This window comes from Euprymna scolopes, chromosome 45 (assembly GCF_053919585.1).
Source record: "Euprymna scolopes isolate OS-2025 chromosome 45, ASM5391958v1, whole genome shotgun sequence".
NCBI classification, from domain to species: domain Eukaryota; kingdom Metazoa; phylum Mollusca; class Cephalopoda; order Sepiida; family Sepiolidae; genus Euprymna; species Euprymna scolopes.
The window spans coordinates 60,907,242-60,926,112 of record NC_136526.1 but is presented as its reverse complement, the minus strand read 5'-3'; the positions used below and the strand labels follow the sequence as shown (position 1 = coordinate 60,926,112).

General features: G+C 35.8%; 1 long non-coding RNA gene across 1 annotated transcript; it reads left to right on the top strand.

The window, feature by feature from the left end:
- Positions 1 to 5,559: 5,559 nt before the first annotated feature.
- On the top strand, positions 5,560 to 18,590 carry LOC145269806 (uncharacterized). The gene is made up of 2 exons (XR_013865250.1): positions 5,560 to 6,025; positions 18,195 to 18,590. It is a non-coding gene; the product is annotated as an uncharacterized LOC145269806 (long non-coding RNA).
- Positions 18,591 to 18,871: the final 281 nt, after the last annotated feature.

Below are 18,871 nucleotides of genomic sequence, written 5' to 3'. Positions count from 1 at the left end.
AAAGGCCTAATTCCCCTGATGGCTGTGATACAGCAGAACAAAGCCAAAGTGTGCCCGGTGATTGACTACCGGGAGCTAAATCATTACGTAGATGCATTTACGGTCAACGCAGATGTTTGTGCAGCTAAGCTGCATGAATGGAGACAAAAAAGTACTAATGTGTCTCTACTGGACCTCAGGAGAGCATACCTACAAGTCCGGGTTCATGAGACACTGTGGCCATACCAGACTGTGGAAATTGACGGGAAAAAATACTGTCTAACCCGTCTGGGGTTCTGTTTGAATGTGGCTCCCCAGATAATGAGAGCAATTGTCAACGAAGTATTATCTCGGGAAGAAGTTGTAAGCCGTGCAGCATCTGCTTACATTGATGGCATTTTTGTCAATGAAGACGTGGTGCTCGCAACCCATGTAAGAGAACACCTAGCGCAGTTCGGGTTGGAGTGCAAGAACCCAGAGCGGTTGAAGGATGGTGCACGGGTGCTGGGATTAGCGGTCAGGATGGAATTCTGTGAAATGCGGTGGAAGCAAGGAAATGCAATTCCAGAGGCTCCCGGCATTGTTACACGACAGTGTTTTCCCTGTGTTGTCAACTTTTCGGGCACTTTCCGGTTGTAAGCTGTGCAGCATCTGCTTACATTGATGGCATTTTTGTCAATGAAGACGTGGTGCTCGCAACCCATGTAAGAGAACACCTAGCGCAGTTCGGGTTGGAGTGCAAGAACCCAGAGCGGTTGAAGGACGGTGCACAGGTGCTGGGATTGGCGGTCAGGATGGAATTCAGTGAAATGCGGTGGAAGCAAGGAAATGCAATTCCAGAGGCTCCCGGCATTGTTAAACGACAGTGTTGTCAACTTTTCGGGCACTTTCCAGTGTGCAGTTGGCTTCGTGTGGCTTGTGGAATACTCAGAAGGAGAGTAAGTTTGGTAATGAAAGGCTGGGATGATGAAGCAAGGGACAACATAATGCATCGTATAATGTTTGAAACCTTGGAATCTGTGCAGCAGAACGATCCAGCCTGGGGAAATTGGTGTGTGGACGGCAAAGAGCTGAATGTATGGGTCGATGCTAGCTCCCTAGCAATTGATGCAGCCTTGGAGATGCGTGAAACTGTGTTAGAATATGCATGTTGGCCGCGACCTGAAGATGACTCTCAACATATCAACTAAGTCGAACTGGACGCCGTATTGAAAGGCATCAATTTGGCTCTTCAGTGGCAGAGCAAGGTGCTACACATAAAGACAGATTCTGTCTGCATATACCATTGGGTCTCGGACATGCTATCTAAGAAGACGAGAGTATGCACCAAAGCAGCAAGCGAGATGCTTATTAGGAGGCAACTAAGCACTCTCAAGGAGCTCGTGAAAGAGTATGGGCTGACAGTGAACGTGACGCTGGTTCCATCAGCACGAATCACCACTGACCGATTGATACAAGTACCACAGCAGTGGTTTGAGGCGATGAAAAAGAAAAACGGGCTTGACCCGGTGATAAACCTGGTTCACACAGATGAGCTGGATAAGAGACAAATCATGGCTATTCACAAAGGTAGTGGACATCCAGGTGTGCGACGCACTACCTACTTTGTCAGTAGAAGTTGCCCAACCATGACAAAAGCAACTGTTAAAACGGTCATACAGAAATGTGAGGAATGTCAGTCCATTAACCCAGTCGGGTGGAAAAAGGGAAAGCTGGAAGTGAACGAGAATTGGCAGAGAATTGGAATCGATATCACGCTTTATGGCACCTTTCATTTTTTAACTTTCTGCAGCAACATGTTCCAAGCACTTGCACATAAATGGGGAGTTTACTTGCGATTCCATTGTGCATATGCTCCAGCCGCGAATGGCATAGTGAAGTGATGTCACTGTACTGTGAAACAAATAGTGGCTAGAATGCACTGTCCCATACAGGAGGGTATCTACTGGTATAACATCACACCAAGAGACAACACATCTCCCTTCACTGCGTCTGCCAATTTATCGATACAAAGTTTAAGTAAAGGAGACCAATCTCACAACTGCATCCCCAGGTTTCAAGAACAGCTCTTACCAGGTTGGAGATTGCGTGTGGGTCAAAAGACCGAAAATCGATGTACCACGAGGTTCGGCAAGGGTGAGGTGACCAAGGTAATCAGTCCTCAATCAATTTTGGTGGACGGTGTGCCTCGTCACGTGAAAGATCTGCACCCTCTAACTAAACCATTTATAATTTCTCACTTTTACAAATATTTTTAATTTACATGCGTGGGTGAACAACATTGTTGAATGGTGTGAAAACAAAGCGTTTTTGTAATGAACTTTAGGTTTGTTTTACTATACACATAGATTCAAAAAAGATGTTGAACAAAAATATACAAATAGATGTTATCAAAGTCAAGATAATTTACTTTTCTACCAAATTGTATAAGTTTTTTGTGTTTTTCTTTAATGTAAAATGTTTATTCGGTTCGAAAAACGAGTAATGTTGAACGCTGCCGGGGAACACCTTTCAACAATATGTTGTTCATCCGTACATGTAAATTAAAAATATTTGTAAAAGTGAGAAATTAGCAGTAAATGGTTTAGTTATTTTTTTTTTTTTTTTACATTTGGTCCACCTCAACAAATGTTAAGAACGGCTTACAGAATAACCACCCTCAACCTCCCCATGTTAACAATGGATTTCGGAATAAACACAATTGGGGAGGGGGTGAAAAATATTTGCAAAATTTAACTGATATTTGTTGTTAGCATACCCATCCGCAAATCTATAATATAAAGCTGTGTGTGTGTGTGTGTGTGTGTGTGTGTGTGTGTGCGCGTGTGTGTGTGTGTGATCAGGAATAGGCTCCTATATGGTTGACTATTTTAAAAAACTGATTACATATAATGATAGAATATGTATTGAGACACAGGAATGGGTATGTTTGACCTGGCAGAACGGTAGTTCATTAAAATTGTGGGGTCTGCGTTCGCGCCTGGTTCACAAATTATGGAAATAAAAAATTAAAAAAATACGATTACAAGTGTTTTTTTATATAGATGTACATAATAATACTTTGATAAGTATGTTTTAACTTAAATAGGGATTGTATAATAAAATTGTGGGGTCTGCGTTCGCGCCTGGCCTCCATAGAATGGAAATAGTCACAAACTTTAATAAAGACTTTTCATATTTATCTGCATAAGTATACTTTGATAATTATGTTTCAGTTTGAAGAAATATGGTATAAAAAAATTATATGGGCTCGTTCATGCCCGACCTCCATAGAATGGAAATATGTCACAAAGTTTAACAAGTTTTTTTAATATAGATGCACAGAATGTTGTGATAAGTATTTCAGTATGAACAGGTATGGTATAATAAATTATGGGGTTTATCTATTTTATTTTTATTTTCATCATATTTTGCTTTGGTTTTGACATCCCCAACTTCGAAGCTATCTCTTTACAGCCCTTTCTTTTCATAACCTATCATAATTTTATAAATCAGAGTCCATTTTGTGTAGGCTGTTTTTGGACCCAGTCACCGACGGGTATTTTTGCTTGTACTAATTAAAAAAAGTAAATAAAAGTCGTTATTTAAAAACAAATGTTTGTAAAAGTGAGAAATTATTAATAAATGTTTAATAACTTTTTTCTTTCAATATTCATAAAGAGTAAAACTTTTTTCAAAATAAATAAATAAATAAATAAATGTTTGTAAAAGTGACAAATAATCGTTTAGTTACAGCGGCAATGTCAGTAAATAAAAATGTTACGTGCACATGCGCCAGTTTTGACTAGGGGGACTAAGGGAGCGACCATTTTTTTCTGCTGGTTGCAATGGAACTCAACGCCCAAGGAGTACCGAATTTATAATTAGAAAAAAAAATTAATAAATAAATAAAAGCGACACGCGAAATCACAAAAATATGAAAATATTTATTTCAATTTTCTGCGAACTTGCTTATTTATAAAATTAAAATGCGATTTCAGCAAAACCAAAAAGATCGTCATGTTAAAGGGAAATGTTAAGCTGAAAACCAGGTATAAATTTCCAAATAAATAATTTGTGATTGACTATCATTAGGTTCGGGCAAATTGAATGCCGATGCTCAAAATATATAAACATTTTGTGACCCTCGCTTTACTTAAAAAATCACCAAAAATCAGGAAATTAACCAATTTTAATGAAATTTTCAGTATTTATCAAACGATGATCGCAGAATATAATGAACTAATTATTTTTTATTTAAATCTTAGTGCAAATATATTATTTATTTAAACAAAAAATACCTTTACTAAAGTTATGGTTTTCAGTAGTAAATAAAAACGCAAGAATTTATTTTTGCTTTTTTATGTAAATAAAAGCATCGTAATTTGTAACAATAAAAATAAAATAAAATCATTTTTGGCGCTTTTACAGTTTAGTCAAGACATTAAAAAATAAAAATATTGAAAAAAAGTTATATTGTACGTACTCGTTATAGTCTGAAGTTCTCTGAAAAAAAAATTCACTTAATTTCATCAAGTAGTTTTTATTTTACAGTGAAAAAAAAATTTGTTATGATACCGAGCAAAACGTTCGATTTTTATGAAGAAAAGCTAGTAATAAAGATGAGGAGGGAGTGTCGGCGCATTACATGGAGTTATCTCCCTTTGGCGTTTCAAAAAATTTTGTGATGACTGACTTCAACGCGAACGCGTTCTCATAAAAACGTGATTTCTGCTGTAAAATAAAAACTACTCGATAAAATTAAATGAATTTTTTTTTCCGGGCATCTTCAGTCCAAAGCAGATACGTACAATATAACCTTTGTTTTTTTTTTTCGATATTTTCATTTTTTGATGTTTTGACTAAACTGTACAAGTACCTAATTTTATAGGAACATTACAAAAAAAAGCCCCTAAATCCGTATTAATGAATTCTATATAACTTGAAGAAATATGAATTTCTCGAACTACTGATATTACCATTGAATAAAGCATTGCTTATTTAATATTTTCACACAAAAAATTATAATTGCAAAAAATATTTCAACTTTTTTTTTAATTACGGGTTTCGCATAATTTTTATATTCAAGATTTTAATAATTTGCTTGCTCGCAAGAAACTTGCGGCATAACATATTTTTTTATATAATTTTATATAATATTGAATAATGATTAAGAAAAAAAATAATATAAAAATAGGAACATAGAAAAATAATTAAATTAAAAAATGCAAAAATTAATACAAACGTTCAAAAAAGGAATGTACGGATGCGCGACTGGGGTGAGGGAGAACTTCCTTCTTCCTTTTAATTACATGACGTCATTTTCACAGTCTTCCTGAAATTTTGGGCCTTCGTAATTTTCGTGTTCACAAAATCGCAGTTTGTTGCGTTTTGCGAACGCCAGAATCACTCGGTTTTGGGCTAATTTATGTTTTGTACAGACAAGGTGTTTTTTTTTTTAACTCAATATCTCAGAACTTTACTAATTATCTTTGAAATAGACCCAGAAAACTAATATTTATCTTTTAAAGGATTTTTACAATGAATTTATTTAACTTCAAAATTTAGCTTAATTGGGTAGTTCGCTGTGAAAACATTTTCATAACCCTTTTTTTTTTTTTCACGTGTACAAATATTTTATTCCTTTTGGAAATTAACTTTAGTCTTTAATCTTTCAAATACAATCAAAAAGTAGTCGGAAACGTACAAAAAATTATGATAAATCGACTTTCAAAACTATGTCCCCCATTTTTGTCAGTCCATTTTTGCCCGTACCTAATTATCATCGTCTATTTCCCATGACGTGGTAATTGCTCGAGTAATTTAATATTCGTGATTGCCAATAATTTTTTACAATGAAAGAATATTTTGTAATTTAACACAACGCAAAAAAAAAAAAAAAAAAAAATGAAATCACAATAAAATGAAAAAAATATTTTAATTTTCTGCGAACTTGTTTTTCCGGTCGCCATCTTAAAATGTTGACTTCCACCCGTAAAACTCGTCTCGTATGAATTACCTCATTTTATAATCGTTTCTTTGTTAAAAGCAGATTGTCAAACAAAAAGTAAGTATTTATTAATTTAATTGCTTTTGAAGCTCTTTTTTATTACATTATGATTCCCTTTGTTTTACTACAGGGGCGCGTCGAAACCATTATGATTGCCTTTGTTTTAATAGAGAAATGAGTCAACATTCCATGATTGCATATAAACGAAGAATGGTACTATAGAAATTACTCGAATCAGGTTTTTATTGTTTACTTTTGTTTTAACGTTTCGTTGTTTTTTGTCAAGTGCATTCAAAATTATTTTTATATTGAAAACATCGCAATTACCAAACATATTTTTCCAAAAACGCAACTCTCCGCTATTTATCTCTTCAAAAAGCTTCTGCTGATCGAACGTACTTCAAAATCCAACTCCAAATTGAACGTCCTCTCTGAAAAATCAGGTCTCTTTTATCTTCGACCAGAAGCATTTCATCTGCATATCAGGTGGTAACACTGCATTTTTCATATAAAGAGATAAGGCGGCCATTTTTGTTTCTTTTTTTCTTCATTCATTTTTAATCCACCCAGATTTGTACAAGTTACACAAGGCAGGTTTGTAACAACTTTTTAACATTTCTGACCCCCTCCCCCCCCCATCTTTAAGGATTATTTTATATTACATAATCCTGTGCCCAGACTGGCTCAGTAAGGGCTCTCTGTGGTCTGTGCATCTCAACTGGTTCATCTCCACTGCCACCTGACCCACCATTTGCATCGGCGTCTTCATGGACCACACGCCTTAAATCCAAAATGTGCCATGGCATTCCATCTACACTCAAGTTGTTAGGGGATTGCATCCCAGTAATCATACCTCTTCCCCATTTTGTTGTACATCAAGCATTCGACAGTTTCACCCAAACCTCTTCCCCTATTTGGATTCTGGAGGGTCCTTACTCATCATTTTCTGGGGACGTATCCCTTGGATTCCTCTATTCATAACTAAAAATTGATCTATATCGCACAGTGTCTTCTTTTTGTCCGATCGTGAGAGCCATATTGTACCAGAATATGGCCTCATCAGGTGATATCCTTCCTCTCTCAGCTATTGCTTTCACCATCTGATGATATTGGTCTACTATTCCATTTCCTTTGGGCCTATAGGTTGCCTTATAATTGCTTCTTATCTTCCATTTTTTTTTTAACATTGTCTGGAAAACTTCTGAGCAAAAAACAGTGTCCTTGTCCATTATAACCTTTTCAACTGAACCTCGTTAAAGCATCACCTTCTCCAATTCCAAATATGCTGATTCCACACGTAACTCCCTCCATATTGCCTGTCTCCAGGACCACAATCAATCATTACAAGTATGCTCCTCTACGATAGTCTATTGCTAATTTTGTCCAATTCTTCGTAGTCCAATTCTCGCCAGAATCATGTACATTTGGGGCAGGATCAATCGATTGACATCGAAGGCAATTTTTAATCACTTTTTGAACTTCTTCCCATTTTATATGTGGATCAACTTTCTACACCAAATATAACTTTCTCTCCATTCACACGTGGTGCATACCATGCAACTCTTCTAGTTCACCAATTCCGAAACAGCATATTGGGTTCTCTTCTTTCTCAAATAACCAGTTTTTTATCCGTGTTAATGCATCTGCTTTGTTTCTGTCTGAAGACACAAACATGCTTTTATTCACAGTTCAAATTCAGATATTAACTCTCCAAGCATCTTTAATCTCTGTTTTGCAATAATTTCTCCAGCATCCTTTGTTCATATTCTTCCACTTTCTTCCACTGTAGCATTTACCCAACTTAGTACCGTGGCTGAATCAGTTGTTATTTCGATTTCTCTCTGGCCCCATTTTATAGCTAAATTGACTCCTCTCAAAATGGCATCTAATTCAGCCACGTTAATATGATTGTAATCGTTAACTTTCCTCAAGCATGCTGCATCTTCTGCCACCAAGCCGTCAATCTCTATGACCACACCGGTTGCAATATTGCTTGCATCACACCACACAACTCCTATTTTTGTTTTGGGTATATCTGCCAAGCTCCAGTAACAGGGTCATTTTTTTCCTACATCAGCTCAAATGTCCTGCATTATTTTGACAATTTTGCCATCAACTCTGCTCTCCCAGTCTACTCTACTTGCTCTTTAACATAACAACATGCTGGACGAAGCCATCCAGCAATTGGATCGTGTCCCAACAATTTGCCACAGATAGAAAATAACTTCAATCTACTAATTTCTCGTCCTATCTTGGGTGGGGATCTCCTTGTCTCATCTGAATATCAGTTCTCCCATTCATTTTTTCATTAGCTTAAAGCCCAGCACTGCTCCTCCATCCAAAGATTCTGGTGCTTTTGTTTTCATCCCAAATTCTTTCAAATGTTCCACAACCTCTTTTGTGGATGTTTCTGTTACATCCACCATTGTTGTTTCTGTTACATCCACCATTATGCCATTGATGTACGAATCAGTGGCTTCTTTTGTTTTGCTTCCTTTCTTCAACATCGTTTTTAACACAGCTGCCATAATCTTTGGTGCAACATTCAGTCTGAATCCAAGCCATGTTACGCAGTAAGTTTTTCTTACAACTTAAGATCCACAATTGCAGTTCCACTCTTTTCATCATGCACATCCATTATATCGCTCCCTGTATGACATGCCACAAAACGGTTTAATTCACAGAAGTCTAAAACTGGCATAACCTTCTCTTTTCTGGCCTGGAACATTACTGCCATTAATGGTAATACACCATTTCTGGCTCCTTTCCATGGAAAGAGAATACCTTCTGCTATCCACTTTTCAAACTCTTTCTCAAACTCTAAAGTCTTTTCACTTTCCAGGCAGTTTTTAATATGTCTCTCTATTCTGTAACACTATAAGCTCTCCCTCCCATTTCACTGTCCATTTTTCACCATCAAAATTGGTGTCAAAGTTTTATCCTCAATTTTACATACATCCGGCTGATGGGCAGCTACAGCACAATGTACATCTCCAAACCTTACTTCAGCTTTCTTTATAGTCACACCACCCATCTCATTGATGACATCCAATTATGACATCAGTCACACCACCCATCTCATTGATGACATTCAATTATGACATCAGTCACACAACCCATCTCATTGATGACATCCAATTATGACATCAATCACACGACCCATCTCATTGATGACATCCAATTATGACATCAATCACACGACCCATCTAATTTATGACATTCAATTATGACATCAATCACACCACACATCTCATTGATGACATTCAATTATGACATCAATCACACCACCCATCTAATTTATGACATCCAATTATGACATCAATAACACCACCCATCTCATTGATGACATTCAATTATGACATCAGTCACACCACCCATCTCATTTATGACATCCAATTATGACATCAATCACACCACACATCTCATTGATGACATCCAATTATGGCATCAATCACACCACCCATATCATTGATGACATTCAATTATGATATCAGTCACACCACCCATCTCATTGATGACATTCAATTATGACATCAATCACACCACCCATCTCATTGATGACATTCAATTATGACATCAGTCACACAACCCATCTCATTGATGACATCCAATTATGACATCAGTCACACCACATCTCCTTTATGACATTCAATTATGATATCAGTCACACCACCCATCTTATTGATGACATCCAATTATGACATCAGTCACACCACATCTCCTTTATGACATTCAATTATGACATCAGTCACACCACCCATCTCATTGATGACATCCAATTATGACATCAGTCACACCACCCATCTCATTGATGACATCCAATTATGACATCAATAACACCACCCATCTCATTGATGACATTCAATTATGACATCAGTCACACCACCCATCTCATTTATGACATCCAATTATGACATCAATCACACCACACATCTCATTGATGACATTCAATTATGATATCAGTCACACCACCCATCTCATTGATGACATTCAATTATGACATCAATCACACCACCCATCTCATTGATGACATTCAATTATGACATCAGTCACACCACCCATCTCATTGATGACATCCAATTATGACATCAGTCACACAACCCATCTCATTGATGACATCCAATTATGACATCAGTCACACCACATCTCCTTTATGACATTCAATTATGATATCAGTCACACCACCCATCTTATTGATGACATCCAATTATGACATCAGTCACACCACATCTCCTTTATGACATTCAATTATGACATCAGTCACACCACCCATCTCATTGATGACATCCAATTATGACATCAGTCACACCACATCTCCTTTATGACATTCAATTATGATATCAGTCACACCACCCATCTCATTGATGACATCCAATTATGACATCAGTCACACCACATCTCCTTTATGACATTCAATTATGACATCGGTCACACCACCCATCTCATTGATGACATCCAATTATGACATCAGTCACACCACCCATATAATTGATGACATTCAATTATGACATCAGTCACACCACCCATCTCATTGATGACATCCAATTATGACATCAATCACACCACACATCTCCTTTATGACATCCAATTATTGCATCAATCACACCACATCTCCTTTATTACATCCAATTATGACATCAGTCACACCACATCTCCTTTATGACATTCAATTATGACATCGGTCACACCACCCATATCATTGATGACATCCAATTATGACATCAGTCACACCACCCATCTCATTGATGACATCCAATAATGACATCAATCACACCACCCATCTCATTGATGACATCCAATTATGACATCAATCACACCACCCATATAATTGATGACATTCAATTATGACATCAGTCACACCACCCATCTCATTTATGACATCCAATTATGACATCAATCACACCACACATCTCCTTTATGACATCCAATTATTGCATCAATCACACCACCCATATCATTGATGACATTCAATTATGATATCAGTCACACCACCCATCTCATTGATGACATTCAATTATGACATCAGTCACACCACCCATCTCATTGATGACATCCAATTATGACATCAGTCACACAACCCATCTCATTGATGACATCCAATTATGACATCAGTCACACCACATCTCCTTTATGACATTCAATTATGATATCAGTCACACCACCCATCTCATTGATGACATCCAATTATGACATCAGTCACACCACATCTCCTTTATGACATCCAATTACGACATCAGTCACACCACCCATCTCATTTATGACATCCAATTATGACATAAATCACACCACCCATATCATTGATGACATCCAATTATGACATCAATCACACCACCCATCTCATTGATGACATTCAATTATGACATCAATCACACCACCCATCTCATTGATGACATCCCATAATGACATCAATCACACCACCCATATCATTGATGACATCCAATTATGACATCAATCACACCACCCATATCATTGATGACATCCAATTATGACATCAATCACACCACCCATATCATTGATGACATCCAATTATGACATCAATCACACCACCCATATCATTGATGACATCACATTATAACATCAATCACACCACCCATATCATTGATGACATCCAATTATGACATAAATCACTCCACCCATATCATTGATGACATCCAATTATGACATCAATCACACCACCCATATCATTGATGACATCCAATTATGACATCAATCACACCACCCATATCATTGATGACATCCAATTATGACATCAATCACACCACATCTCCTTTATGACATTCAATTATGACATCAATCACACCACCCATCTCATTGATGACATCCAATTATGACATCAATCACACCACCCATATCATTGATGACATCCCATAATGACATCAATCACACCACCCATATCATTGATGACATCCAATTATGACATCAATCACACCACCCATATCATTGATGACATCCAATTATGGCATCAATCACACCACCCATCTCATTGATGACATCCAATTATGACATCAATCACACCACCCATCTCATTGATGACATCCCATAATGACATCAATCACACCACCCATATCATTGATGACATCCAATTATGACATCAATCACACCACCCATATCATTGATGACATCCAATTATGACATCAATCACACCACCCATATCATTGATGACATCCAATTATGACATCAATCACACCACCCATATCATTGATGACATCCAATTATGACATCAATCACACCACCCATATCATTGATGACATCCAATTATGACATCAATCACACCACCCATATCATTGATGACATCCAATTATGGCATCAATCACACCGCCCATCTCATTGATGACATCCAATTATGACATCAATCCCATTCGTTACTATCACCTCCTTTTACTTATACTTCATGGACCTTGATCTCCACTTTCTGATCTCCACTGTATGTTATGACCCTTCCATCAATTGTTTTCAAAGTGCCATTCCTACCACACTTACTGAGGAGTTCAGAATGTGATGGTGCATCCAGAATCAACAAGTGCCGTCGTTACCTTATGATTCACCTCCACTTCTATGACTGCAGCTTTATTTTCTTGCTGGAGTAGGTACTGCCGCAGAAGCTCCCTATTGCCCGTTTCCCTGACCCTGAGGGCAATATCTTGCTATGTAGCTGATTATTCCACAATTGTAGCACTTCACTCTAGATCCCTCTTTACAATCTCTCATAAAATGCGGTTCTCGACATCTGAAACACTGAATGCTTTTCTACATATTGTTTTGTGCACTCGTTGCCACTGTTCCAGTCTCTCAAATTCTTTTTCTGACTAAAAGTTGAGCAGTTGGTATCAGTTTGCTGACGTCTATTTTCTCTACATTGGGTAACTGTTGCAGAATCACAGAGACAAGTTGCCATATAATACAACCAAAAGGGGATGCAGGTTTGAAGATTGTTAAGGCAGCAGTGTGAATGCCATCCAACAAAAATACAAAAGTCTCATTGGTTAAGATACGGATCTATTGGTGGTGTTACTTCATGATACATCAACTACCGATGACAAGAAGATATTTTTTTCTACTCCAATAACAGAGTCCTGCAACAGTATATGACATTAAGATTATGAAGAAGTTTCTTGAATACAATGTCTACAATAGTCTTTTGTTCCTGCATGCATTCACGGGATGCGATACCACTTCCACTCTAATTTAGGTTTTGAAGAGAGCCTCTGTCATAAAAAGCTGTGCTCAGATGTTTTCCACACCTAAAAAAGAATAGCTGAGATTGAAGATGTTGCATGTAAAGCGATGGTGACATTGTTCAGAGGCAAATCCTGAGACAATCTCTCTGCAATGAGGTATTCTAGTCTTTTCAAAAAGTTAGTTCAACCAAAAGCTTTGTTACACCTGAACAGTTGCTAATGACCTTTGCTGCAATGAAGTATCATGCCTTTCGGAATTACTTTAAAATAATGCTTTGGGTACACAATGCTGATGCCATGGACATTACTAAATGTGGATGAGACTTGCAGAACAACAGTCTTGTTCCAGAGATGATGGATGCTTCAAACGTACGAGAAACACTTCTGAAAATAATTTACCGTAACTATTCTTGTAGTAATAAAAAAAATCATAAAAACTAGACGTGAGTGAAACCCACCTTTTTTTTTTTTTTTAAACAGTGATCACCACTTATCAAGGCCCGGAAGCCACTCAGGGATAAGGGTTATTGCAAGTACATTACGTTAGTGTGGAGATTTGCTGAAGTGTTTAATTAAGGGGGCGGTTCATTAGGAATTTGTTACCATTGGACTTGAAGACATCCAAGTTGTAGTCCGGTGGGAAGCAGGCAGACGGAACAGATTTCCACAGGCGTGCAGTTCTAAGAAATAAGACCAGAGATTGGAGTTCAGACGAGCATCTGCCATGGAAATAACGATAAAACAAGGATAGGCTCGCAACGTCTCTTCTGTGGGAGAGAGGTTGCAGGATAGAGAAAAGGGCATCCCCCACTAAGCCACGAAGTCTATTTTGTACTCTGTCAAGGCAGGATAGGCTGTTTTTAGCAGCTCCTGCCCAGATATGGCAACAGTATTCAATCCTTGGACGTGCTTGGCTTTTATATAGATAGAGAATTGCATCAGTAGTGAGATATCTTCTGGAGCGGTAGAAGGATCCCACCATCTTTCCAGCGACCTTGGCAACAGACTTGATGTACATGTTCCATTTCAGATCAGGAGTAAAGGTCAAACCCAGAAGCTTGTCAAAACACGGGGCCTCACTCAGACGAGAGCCATCCATCACAATTGATGCCAGCTGGGGATCAGAGCGTTGATGATGTAAGGATAGGAGTTTGGTTTTGGATGCATTAAAGGTAACCAGCCACATCTTCCCCCACTGAACCACGAGCTCGAGATCAGAGGAGAGAGAATCAGAGAGAACTTTGTCATTTACAGCCTTTGATGTGTTGCCGTAGATGGTCGTGTCATCAGCATAGATGTCAACGAATGATTTAAGTATGTGTTTAGGGAGGTTATTGATGTAGATCAGGAAGAGAGTTGAGCCCAAGATTGACCCCTGAGGGACTCCAGCATTTATATTGCAGGCCCCCGATTTTTGCCCATCTACCACTACTCTTATGAGCCTATCGGAGAGAAATGATTTAATGATTGAGAAAACATTTACAGTTATACCGTAGCTGGAAATCTTGTGAAGTAGACCCTTATGCCATACCTTGTCGAAGGCCTTTGATATGTCAAGAGCAATTGCCCTAGAAAGGAAGCCTTTGTCAAGAGATTCACTAATCCTGTGGGATATAACCGTCAGCACATCTGCGGTAGATCTTGCAGAGCGGAAACCATATTGTGTGTCACTAAGAAGGTTATTCCTGCTGAGGTGGTTGACTATTTCTCTATTTAATATGGATTCCAGCAACTTACTCATAACACACAGAAGACTTAAAGGTCTGTACTGAGAGGGAGATGACTTATCACCTGAATTCTTAAATACAGGGCAAACTGATGAGGTCTTCAAGGGAGTCGGAAAGCACTTCTCCTTAAGGCAGCGCTTAAATAGTGTCGTAAGTATGGGAGCAAGTTCTGTTTGAAGCTTTTTTAACACTATGATTGGGATGCCATCAGGGCCAGTTGCTTTACTTGAATCTAGGTTCTTGATTAGCTTGGCGACCTCATGCATGGATATTTGTATGTTACCTAGCTTGTTCTGTGTTATAGGAGGAAATATGGGGAGTTGATGGCCTTCGTTGCATAGGGTAGAATTTGCTGCAAACAGATTGTCAAACAAAAAGTAAGTATTTATTAATTTAATTTCTTTTGAAGCTCTTTTTTATTACATTATGATTCCCTTTGTTTTACTACAGGGACACGTCGAAACCATTATGATTGCCTTTGTTTTATTAGAGAAATGAATCAACATTCCATGATTGCATATAAACGAAGAATGGTACTGTAGAAATCACTTGGGTTTTTATTGTTTACTTTTGTTTTTAAAGTTTTTTTTGTTGTTTTTTATTTCAAGTGCCTTTAAAATTATTTTCATATTGAAAACATAATTACCTTAACATATTATTATGAACATAGTAACATATTATTATGAACTCTACCATAATGACCCAAAATACATGAATAAAAAAAGAAAAAAAAAAAAACGGTTTTCTGTATGATTCAGTTAAAATGAAAACTTAAAACCTAAAAACATCACAAGAAGATATTTAAAATTTTAAGGAAATTTACAAGGTTTTATTGGGAATATTGGTGCAAATTGGTGTTTTATATTTTCAAGTTTAATTAAAGTTTTATGATATCTGTTTTTATTAAATTTGAAGAATAGTACAGAATAGGTACAAAATACCCTACCCTCCCAATATTAAGAATGGTTTACTAAATAATAATAAGGATATTATTTCAGCACGGATCAATAATGAAAATGTGGAAAAAGATGGAAGAAAAATACCGATGTTAACAAAAAAAAACCCAAAAAAAACCAGCAAGTGACTCTTCCTTCACTTTAAAATTCAATAACATTAAAGAATTCAATTTTAATGAAATTTTCTGCATTTATTTATTAACGATCACAGAATATAATAAAAAAATTTTTCTTAGTAAATGAAATAACCATTTTGTAAAGTTCTATTTTTAGCGTATTAATTTATTTTAGTTTTTATGTACAATTGGCAGATAACTTATAGATACTATTCACACACATTATTTGATAACTCTTTTCCCGCTACATCTCATATAATAAACATGTTTTTTATTATCTTAGTAGAAATACATTATTTTATGCAAACAAAATAACCGTTTTCTAAATTCTGCTTTAAGTACTAAAAGCGCATTAATTTTAGTTTTGATGAAGATAAAAAACATCGTAGATGATAGCAATTTATTTTTTTTTAAATATTTTTCTCATTTATTTTTCAAAAAACACTAAAGTCCTGTAAATATGGAAGAGGTGGTTCTACAATTCATGGTTAAGATCCACTCAAAACAAAAAGGGATTTTCTCATCTTTTCTTATATACTCTTGAGGGGCAGATAACTCACTGATACTTTCTGTACAATAAACAGATAACTTCTAGATACTATTCCAACACATTAGATGATAACTCTTTTTCCGTTACATCCGCCATGCTGTGACCACAGGATGAATTATCATGATCATTTTTGTGTACACCAGAGAACTTGTGTAATTTTCAAATCAACCAGCCTCTCTATTTTCAATCATACAATCAGCTATAATAATAATATTTTTCATAGCAGCCATCCTAACACTGACAACACTACTTATCCCCCCAAAACAATCCTGCTACAATCATTGTCCTACCCTCTGTTCATCAAAATGAACAACATTTAAATGCTCTTCCCAGTATAAATCAACAAATTAATATTAATTCTCGACCCCGAGCTATTAATAAAACATATACATATATTGGTGCTACTTCAACTTTAATAAAGAAAAGACTTTCAAACCACACTTCTTTCAATAACCAAAATTCAAATAACCAGGGAACTTCTCTAACTACACTGGTTAAAAAGCTTAATTCTGCCAATACCTATTTTTCAATTAAATGGACCATCCTAAAAAAAGTTAAGTCTTATACTCCAGGATCTAAGTCTTGTAGCCTCTGTACATCTGAAGCTATAACTATTATCACCTCCCCTCAAAGTAGTAATATAATAAACTCTAAAAACGAACTGATCTCCTATTGCAAACATATGTCCAAATTTAAATATGGTAAATTTGAAATTACATAGCTATTAAGTTAACCCTTCAAATATAATTTTTTTTTATCTTACCTTCTGAGCTTTTTATATTTTTTGTTTTTTTTTATTTCTTTGGCCGGTTTCCCATCTGCTGTCTCCGTTTTATTGTATAAGTATACATATTAATTAAATATATACATCAGCCTACTCATTTTTATTCTATGTATTTGTTTACTTATATTTTACTATTTGCATTTACATACACATTTATTTGCCTTATTCCGGAGTTTGTAGATACCGGCCATTCCCTCCCCTTAAATTGTATGTATGTATGTATTTGTGTTTATGTTGTATATGTTTTTGGATATGTATATATGTATGCGTACGTGTGTGTGTTATTGTATATGTATGCATATATGTATATATATGTATATGCCTGTGTGTATGTATGTATATGTATGTGTGCATTTGTGTGTCTGTATGTATGTATGTGTATGTATATATATATATATATATATATATGTATATATATGCATATATGTGTGTGTATATATGTATATATAGGTTTTTAAAAAAAATTTAACTTTTTAATTTTTAATTTTCAATTTTTAATTTTCAATTTTTAATTTATTTATTTTCATTTATTTATTTTTTATTATTTTATTGTTTTATTTTTTATTTACTTATTCACTTTTTTTACTCTTCTTAATATAATAGACGCTCCCTTTCATAAACTTAGGCATTTACCTGTTTCATTTACTTGTTTTTCTTAATTTCATTCTGGGACTTTCACGTGCATATTGAAGTTGACCTAATTATTAACGCTAACTTTCACTCTTTTTGTCTGGGTCATTTTGACCTTGTTTTTTCAAATTTAAACTTTCACGGTTTTTTTTTAAACCTTAATTCACTTGATTCTTCCAGCCTTGGCAGACGTGTTTTAAATATTCTCTCGAGTGCTTTTTCTGTGCACATTTGAACTTTTCTTTTAATGATTTTGAACTCATTCCATTTGTGATTTTTTTCAAGGAATTCTGCCTTTTGGATCATTTTGGACCATCTTCCAGTTACGCGATTTCTTTGCAACTTACCTGTTGGATTGGAAGTTTTTAATTCGACCGTGTTTGGATTTTACCATTCTTGGATTTTTTACCCTTCACCGGACTATCTATTCATGTGAAATCTTTTTATCATTTTTTTTCTTTTACCTCCTATTCCCCTTACCTCACCCTTTTTTTTAAGCAAGTAAGATCTGTGACTTACTTGTGGTTTCATTAAATACTTTTACATGCAAAATCCGATCCCGCATTTTACTAATTCCTGCCCTCTGATGAGAAGGAGAGTATTTCTTCAAAACTCCGCGGATTAAGGACTATCCACTTATCTTGTGCTTCCTTTTTAAAATTAAATATGTTTTTAACTCTTTTTCAAGATGTTTTTAACATGTTTCATTAATCATTTGTTCATAATTATAAACAAAATATATTTTCATTTTACTTGATTAAAATATTAATTTTAAACGATCTACTAAATTTAAAATTTATAAAATTTAATAGAAAACTTTTCTATACATTTTGTTCATTCAAATATAAAATAAGAAAATTAATAATAAACTAATTCAAGTAAAACCGTAAATATTTAATATTGAAAATGAGCCTTACATCAGATACTGGAGAAAAACCTTATTCTTGTAAAATATGTGACAC